At 47.6% G+C, this 8553-nt stretch overlaps 1 protein-coding gene across 5 annotated transcripts in view; it reads left to right on the top strand.

Moving 5' to 3' along the window:
* Nucleotides 1-8553, top strand: part of ELF4 (E74 like ETS transcription factor 4) — a 39565-nt gene that overhangs the window by 786 nt on the left and 30226 nt on the right. For 2 of the 5 annotated variants that reach the window (XM_042241900.2, XM_042241899.2), the window contains exon 2: nucleotides 215-288. The exons of the other annotated variants lie outside the window; for them this stretch is intronic. The gene's annotated coding sequence lies outside the window, so the exon portion shown is untranslated. The remainder of the gene's footprint in view (nucleotides 1-214; nucleotides 289-8553) is intronic. 5 annotated transcript variants of the gene reach the window in all.

Below are 8553 nucleotides of genomic sequence, written 5' to 3'. Positions count from 1 at the left end.
GGGGTGGGGGCGGGTTTGCCCGCTCCCCGGGCAGTCCGTGATAGGGCCGGTTGTGACAGCCCGCCCCAGCAGCTCGGTGCCCGAGGGCAGGCGGTCGGCCTCCTTGTGGCGGGGCTGCTAGATTGATCTGGCGGCCCCTAGGGCTTCTGGGACCAGGCGCCTTAGGGTAACACACACACTCTCTCTTTTTCTCTCTCTCTCCACACACACACAGACAGACACACACCTATGACTTGGATAATTGGATCGCCAAAATAGAGACCTCTTGGCAGGGGCTGGAGTTTCCGTGTGAGCCGGCCGCCAGCCTTCCCGCTCCCGCGTTCCCGCTCTCCCGCCTCTGTGTTCCCTCCTCTGCCGCCAGCTCGTGGACTCGGCAGCCGCGCAGCGCCGGGTCCCCTGCCGACCGCGCCTTGCTTTGGGAGACTGCTGAGGCGGCTGCTTTTCGGATTGCCTGTCCCTCCATCGCACCCTACCTCTGTCGCCCTGCCCTCTCTGCCCGGCCCTCCTGACCAGGGTCACCTCCTAACCCCCTAATCCCCTCCGCGCCTCGGCCAGGTTCTACCTCGCCGCCCGCGTCCCCCATCCCGACTCCCCCCCCCCAACCCCCGCCCCGCCAACATCCCAGCCGTTGGATTTGATGATCCTGACCCTCATCTCTGCCCGAGATAGAGGCCTGTCTGGTCCTGCAGCTTCTTCTGGTTAATGTTTGACACTTCATTGTGGCTAATCATTTTAATTAGCTCTTAAAGTGGGGAGGAACAGTTAACCTTGGACTTCTCGATTTTGGCCTGGTGGGGCCTCATAGGGGAGGAGTGCTGGGGAGGTCGGAGCGGAAGTGAAGTCACCACCCCAGGGCCTGAGCCACCACTGCTCGGCCCCAACAGCTGGTGGGCACGCCCATGAGGGACTCACCCCCAGCGAGCTGACCCCTGGCCCTAGTGCCAGGTTGGGGGGATCGGTGAAGGGATCAGATCTGGCTGTCTGCTTTGGGGAGACAGGATACACTGGGACTGAAAATACCCAGGGTCCCGTTTGCAGGACTAGAATGCAAATTCCTCCTCACAGTGAACGGTAGGGTTTTACCGGTTAGAAGGTGCTTTCTCAACCATTAATTCAGCGGACCCTTGGCAGTAATAGCCTGAAGGCGAGCTCTCTTGAGTTAAGTGAAGGACTTAACTATCCTGGAGGACTTCCTCTCCTGGTCAGTGTAGGGAAGAGGCTGCCTTGCAAGTGGTTGTCTCTGGGTTCAAAGCCGCGGAGCGGTGGGGGGTGGGCGTTGAGCAGGCTCCACGTTGCCACCCTCGCCCAGCCTCTAGCTGTGAGCCGAAGGAGTGGCTTGTTTGCAACTATGTCTGGCATTCCTCCCACTGCTGCGCTGTTTGCTGCGCCGTTGCTCAGGAACTGGCGCCCACCCCTGGACAAACTGGAGGCCTGAAAGCAGTCCTCTCCGTGCCTGGAGCTAAGTGGTGGGCTTCTGTCTCCTCTGTCCTGTGTTGGAATCTCAAAATGAGGGTGCTGTGACCTCTCATTCATGGGCCTGATTAATGGGATGTCCAAAATGTTCCTAGCCTGCAAAATTCAGGGCCTCCCTGAGAGGCCCAGCCAGACACAGGCTGAGGGGATTGCTTTCCCAGGGAAATCCCTGCACAGAAGTTTGGCCTTGGTCCTTGCCAACCCCCTTCTCTCCCCTCAACATTTTCATTTTGCCTCCAATCCCTAGAGCCAGACTGTCTGGGTCTAAATCCCAGCTCTGTTATTTACTAACTGTGTGATCCCAGTTAATTGTATGCCTCAGTTTCCTCATCTGTCAAATCAGATCTACCTCATAAGGTTTTGCCAAGGATCAAATACGTCAATACACATAAGCTGTTTATTTAGAACCATAAGCGCAAGCTAGCCTTACGGTATTGTCTAATATGGGGCCTAAAACTCACATTTAACTCAGCAAGCATTTGCTGAGAACCAGTCCCAGCACTGAAAGTAAAAAGTGAAAGTGAAAGTCGCTCAGTCATGTCCGACTTTTTGCAACCCCATGGACTATACAGTCCATGGAATTCTCCAGGCCAAAATACTGGAGTGGTAGCCTTTCCCTTCTCCAGGGGATCTTCCCAACCCAGGGATTGAACCCAGATCTCCCGCATTGCAGGTGGATTCTTTACTAGCTGAGCCACAAGGGAAGCCCAAGAATATTGGAGTGGGTAGCCTATCCCGTCTCCAGGGCATCTTCCCAACTCAGGAATCGAACTGGGGTCTCCTGCACTGCAGGTGGATTCTTTACCAACTGAGTTATGAGCGAGGGGAATGCAGAGGTGAAGAAGACACCACTGTGAACTGTGTGTACTTTCCGGTGTGGGCCAGAGTCGGGGTGGGGGGATGTGGGAGAGGACCAGAGAGGATGGCTAGGTCATCTATATAAATAACCATAATTCAAAGCCAGTGTGGGGAGCCAGGTACCCCAGACTTGGAGGCTTCTTACAGGCTGGGCTCTGGTCAGGATTCTATCCCTGGACAGAGGCCTGCCCTGAGATTTGGGTGAACAAGAGGGATGAGGCGACCCAATTCCTGTGTGGACCACAGGTGGCAAGCATCTAGTGCTGTGATTTGCTGGGTTCCAGGATAGGATGGCATTACTTAGGGCCACCCCCAGATGCCCCTCTAACCCCCTACTTGCTATGCCCCCAGCCCCCACCCTGAGATCCCCCACCAAGCTCAGAAGGGCCTTGGGCAGCCTTCTTCCTTCAGTCTTGGGCCTGACCCCAACCCAGGCTTGGTTCTCTCTCCAGGATTTCTAAACTGCAAAGAGGTTTCTGGCTTCACTGCCAATTTATTCCCTTTGTGGTTCTCAGACTGAAAACTAGTTCTGCAGGGGAGAAAAGAAACTCATGCAAGGTACTCAGAATCCCATGGGCGCTTTCCTAAGGGTCAGGGGCTTTTCTCATCAACACCAACCTGCCTGCAAATCTCCAGCCGCTGAGTCTTGCGTGGCCTGTAATAGCAGCCTCTCTGCTCATGCCCTGTAGCTCGGACCCCAGTGCTGGTTGCCAAGGAACTGCTGGTCGGGGTGCTTATGACGGTTCTGACCTCATAGGAGCCACTGAGTTTCAATTCAACAGACATTTATTAACACCTACTGTGTGCCCAACCCTTGCTAGGCGCTGTGGGGGAGACAAAGGAAGGGGGTGGCGGGAGATGACTAAGACACTGAAAACAATCCAAGGTGAGGACAAGCTGCCAGGACTGTGGCTGGTCAGGTGCTAAATTGTGCTCCTTGGAGCAGGGGCCAGAGGCGGCCAGGCTTGGAAATCAGCAGCAGCTGGAGGAAGAGCAAGGATAGGCTTTGTGCGGCCTCGATTCTGAGCTAGACCTTGAAGGGGTGGGGCAGTGTGGGGGAGATCCAGCTAGGCCGAAAAGAGAGAAAAGCCACCTTTCTCTTCCCTGGCTACATACTGACCTTCGAAGCCTCGGTAATCATTTGGGACATGTGTGTCACATAAAAGATCAGGACAGCCAGTGTGGGTGGCTCAGTGCAAAGCCACTCTGGGAGATACACAAAGTGGAGGGCCCAGCGCAGATGGATGAGACACAAAGGGTGGCCAGGCTTTCCCAGGTGGAGGGGATTTCATTTAGAACTTCCCCCCGTCCTGTCCCCCCACCACACACAGGCCCTGGAGGGGAGAGAGGAGGAAAAGTGAGGCGGAGGGCAGCAAAGTGGCAGGATGACTGCCCTACCACAGGTGTGCACAACCAGCGGCGACTGCTTGAGTCTCACTTGCCCCAGCGTCCTGGGATTTCTCTGGCAGCCCAGAGGTTCAGGTAGAGGATGGAGATTTTCATTTTCTCAGCCAGCCAAGAGCTAAAAGGTCTAGAGAGTCCCACACGTTTCTGTCCGGACCCCCTGGGCAAGGGCAAGGACTAGCCGTGTAGTTATTCTGTGACTTTTGCATCTCTCCTGGCTGGACACGATGGGGAGACTTGATCCTTGTTGGATTTAACTGGATGAAATCACCTGGACACATGTATACCACCCCCCCTCCCCACCCCAGGCATCAGTCTTCCTCTCTCTGCCTTCTGGGCATGCGCCCTCTCCAGCACATTGCAAAATCACAGAGACACACCAGAGTACCCTGACTTCTCATCCGGGGAAACTGTGTCCTAAGGTGAGTTTCTTGGCAGAGACCCTAGAGGAGGGTTAAGCAGCAGGGAGCGGCACTTTCCCTGGCAGATGCAGGAGGGTCAGCCAGGGAAAGTGCCAGAACATTTCTCAGCCAGATCAACTTTCCCAGACTGAGGAAGCTTTGCCCTAGGTCCCAGTGCTGCCATTTCCCACTTCTCACTCCACCTGCCCTTCCCAAAGCTCCCTTCCTCTTCCAGTTGAGCCCTATATTCTTCTCAAGAATGCTATTGTGTGGTATTGTCCCGAGGAGGAAGAGCACAGGCTCTCTGCATTCATATCCCAGGCCTGTCACTTACTGGCTGTGTGACTGTGGACTGATCACACAATCACTCTCCTAGGGATGGAGTGAGTGTTAAATGAAATAATGCCCGTAAAGCACTTTGCATGATGCCTGGCACATGGAAACCACCCAGTAAGTGTGAGCTGCTATTATTCTGTGGCTATTATTATTGTTGTTGTTGTTCTTATCGTTTCCTCCTCCCACACCCTTGACTTTACCAGGCTCCAGGGATCAACTGCTTCTCTGGCAGTGCTGGCAGGGAACGTGATGCTCATTCATAAAAGCAACAGGGAGATTTTCTACATCTTTCTGCTAACTTTTTGTTAATTCTGCCATCACACAAGATAAAGAGGGATGTGGAAAAAGATGTGTGTGTGTGTGTGTGTAGTAAAATCTTTCTGATTAAAAAAAATCAGAATAAAATCTTTCTCTTTACTACAGGGAGTGCTGTAGTAAAGAGCAGAAATCAAGTCTTGAACATTTTTATTAACTTTGCCATCTTTATCTCGTCACCATGTTCATCTCGATATTCATTCGCTGCAGGAATAAGAGTGAATTTGTTCCTTTGAGAGGAGGCCTCATGTTCCACCCCTGGCAAGTATTTAGCAATCATCAGTTTGTTGTTCTTACCCTACTGAGTGTAGAATTCTGGGAGCCAACTGGCCAACCACTGCTCACTTTCTCCCTTCTTTCACTAGAACTGAGGCCTTGGGTTGGGGCTGGGACCCTGCCTTTGCCCAGAAGAGTTCCTGAGGGACTGGGAGGCCATTCCCATTCCAAAGGCCTCCCAGAAAGTAACTTAGAGGTTCCATCTGCTTGCAAATGGGTTGTGTTTGCTTGAGGTGCCTGTGGCCACCCACAGGGGCAGGAGGCCCTAGACCACCCTTGAACCACCCCTGAGCTGCTTCACTCTGTCCCTTGGTTCCCGCCCCTAGGCCTTGAGGGATGGGAGAGTGGGCAATTAGTCTTAACCTCCCCAGATTCTTGATGACCTGATAACAAGGAGGTACTTAAGACATAGATTTAGCAGATAATGCCTTTTTTCCATAATGCCCCCAGAGAGGCTAGTTTAGCTCTACTAATTCTGTGAGAATCCATGCACAGAAAACACCTGTCTCATTAAGTGATCACTTTCTTGGCGCCACCCTGATCCTAAAAAAAACACAGTAGGCCCAGGCCCCTGTGGGGACTAAAACCTAAACCTGATTCTGGAGCTCTGGTCATACACATGCACTTAGCTTCACAACAGGCAGGAGCTGAAGTGCCAACAAGCCTGTGGCACTTAGGGTTTGAAGAATAGGTAATAATGGGTTCAAGGAGGGCATACCTAGAGGAAGATCTTTCTTCTCCCTCCTTAGCTTTATTGGGGAAGGCTTCCTGGAGGTGAGAGGGCACATGGCCGTTCAAAGGAGGAAAGAGAGCACGTTGGCTGAGCTTTAGGGGCCTTCCAGGCTCGGTGGGACAATGAAGTAGGCATGGGAGTGAGCCAAAGATAAAACAACAAAACACATTCGAGTCAGTACACTCAGTAACTTCCCAGGTTCAGAATTCATCTCCACGGGTGGCACCAAGGGATGTGTTTTTCAGGAAAGATGCGTATTCTTGCTTCTTTTGTCTTCACTGCTGTCATATGGTGATATCACTGCATAGTTAAATTATGCAATAATACTATTTGCTAAAATTACATAGTAAATGCTGCTGTTGTTATTTTACCCAATCTGAGGACCTTTTTCTTTCTCTTTTACAGTTTTATTGAGGCAATGTTGACACACAATAAACTGCATATATTTAAAGTGTATGCTTTGATAATATTTGACATATGTATATACTCATGAAACTAATCACCCCCAAGAGTTTCCTTGCGCCCCTATCCTGAGCAACTACTTATCTACTTTATGTGACTGTCAATTAGTATGCATTTTTAATTGAAATGTACAGATCTTCTTAGACTTATAATAAAGTTACATCCTGATAAACCAATCGGGAGTTGAAAATACATATAATACACCTAACCTACTGAGTGCCATAGCTTAGCCTAGCTTACATTAAATGTGCTCAGAACATTTACATTAAATTACAGTTGGGCAAAATCTCTAACACAAAGCTTATTTTGTGATAGAGTGTTGACTATCTGATGTAATTTATTGAATACTGTTGTTGTTGTTGAGTCACTAGGTTGTGTCTGACTCTTCCTGACCCCGTGGGCGGCAGCGAGCCAGGCTCCTCTGTCCATCACTATCTCCCAGAGTTTGCTCAAATCCATGTCCACTGAGTTGGTGATGTGATCCAACCATCTCATCTTCTGTCACCCCCCTTCTCCTCCTGCTCACACTCTTTCCAGAATCAGGGTCTCTTCCAATGAGCTGGCTGTTCACATCAGGTGGCCAGAGTATTAGTGTTGAGTATCTCCTGTAGTGTATTGAATACTGTACTGAAAGTGAAAAACAGAATGGTTGTCTGGGTATAGAATGGTTGTAAGTGTATTGGTTGTTTATCCTTGTGATCACAGAAGATCAAAATTCAAAATTTGAAGTAGGGTTTCTACTGAGTGTGTAACGTTTTTATGCTATTGTAAAGTTGAAAAGTCTTGAGTGAACCATCATTAAGTTACGGACCGTCTGTATTTGACATATAACGTTGTGTAAAGTTAAGGTGTACAACATGGTAATTTGACATGATTATATATCATAGTGATAATTAGCAGTTCTATCGTTGCGTAATTATCCTCTCTATTTAGTGATTGGAACGATTAAATTCTAGTCTCTTACCAAGTTTGATGATTATTAATACAATATTGTTGTTTGCATTTACTACACTGTGCATTTGAGTTCTAGGGCTTATTTAGTACTCATTGTAACAGTTTGCATTTTCTAGAGTTTTATATAAGTGGAATCATATTGAATGTATCCTCTCCTTGTTTGGCTTCTTTCATCCAGCACATTTATTTTAAGGTCCATCCATGTTGTTTTCTACATCAGTATTTCATTCTTTTATTGCTAAGTAGAATTCCATTGTTTGGATAATACCATATACTGTTGATCTGTTCATCAGTTGATGGACATTTGGTGGTTGTTTTTATTTTTTTTCTGGTGTTTGGCTATTACAAGCAAAGCTTCAGTGAACTTCTTTGTACAAATCTTTCTATGGCTATATGTGTCTTTTTCTCTTGGTCAAATACCTAGGAGTGGAATGGCTGAATCATATAGTAGTTGTAGGTCCAACTTTTTAAGAAACCATCAATCTATTTTCCAAAGTCATTGTACCATTTTACATTTCATCAGCAATTTATCAAAGTTCCATTTATTCTACATCCTTGCTAACACTTGGTGTGGGCAGTCTTCAAACTTTAGTCATTCTAATAGGTGTGCAGTGGTATCTCATTGTGGTTTCAATTTGTATTTCCCTAATGACTGATGATGTAGAACATCTTTTCATGTTGTTATTTGTCATCTATATATCTACTTTGGTGATGTATCTATTCAATTTTCTGCCCATTTTTAATTGACTTTTTTTGTTTTCTTGTAGTTGAGTTCTGAGAATTTTTTATATAGTCTAGGTAGGAGACCTTTATCAGATACATGCTTTGCAAAGAGTTTGTCTGAGTATGTGCCTTATCTTTTCATTCACTTCACAGTGACGAGCAGAAGTTTTCAATTTTGATAACGTCCAATCAATCAATTTTGACTTTTAAGGATCATGCTTTTGGTGTTGTATCTTGGAATGCTTTGCTTAGCCCTAGGTCACAAATATTTTGTCTTATACAGTTTGTTTTAGAAGTTTTATAGTTTAGGTTTTACATTTTGGTCTTTGATCAATTTCAAGTTAATTTTTCTCTATGGTGAGCCGTAGAAATCCATTTGATTTCTTTTAAAATATGGGTATCCAGTTATTCCAGCATCACTTGTTGAAAAAGCTATCATTAGTCTAATACAGTTGTCCTTTCATCCAGCTTATGTAAGCTTATTTCTGGACTCTATATTCTGTTCTGTTGATCTATTTGTTTATCTTTATGCTGGTACCAATTGTTTTGATTACTGTAGCCTTTATAATTATTCTCAAAATCAGATAGTATTAGTCCCCCAACTTTGTCCTTTATCCA

Source organism: Ovis aries, chromosome X (assembly GCF_016772045.2).
Source record: "Ovis aries strain OAR_USU_Benz2616 breed Rambouillet chromosome X, ARS-UI_Ramb_v3.0, whole genome shotgun sequence".
Lineage (NCBI taxonomy): Eukaryota > Metazoa > Chordata > Mammalia > Artiodactyla > Bovidae > Ovis > Ovis aries.
The sequence above is the reverse complement of the archived record's forward strand: the minus strand, read 5'-3'. Positions and strand labels throughout refer to the sequence as shown.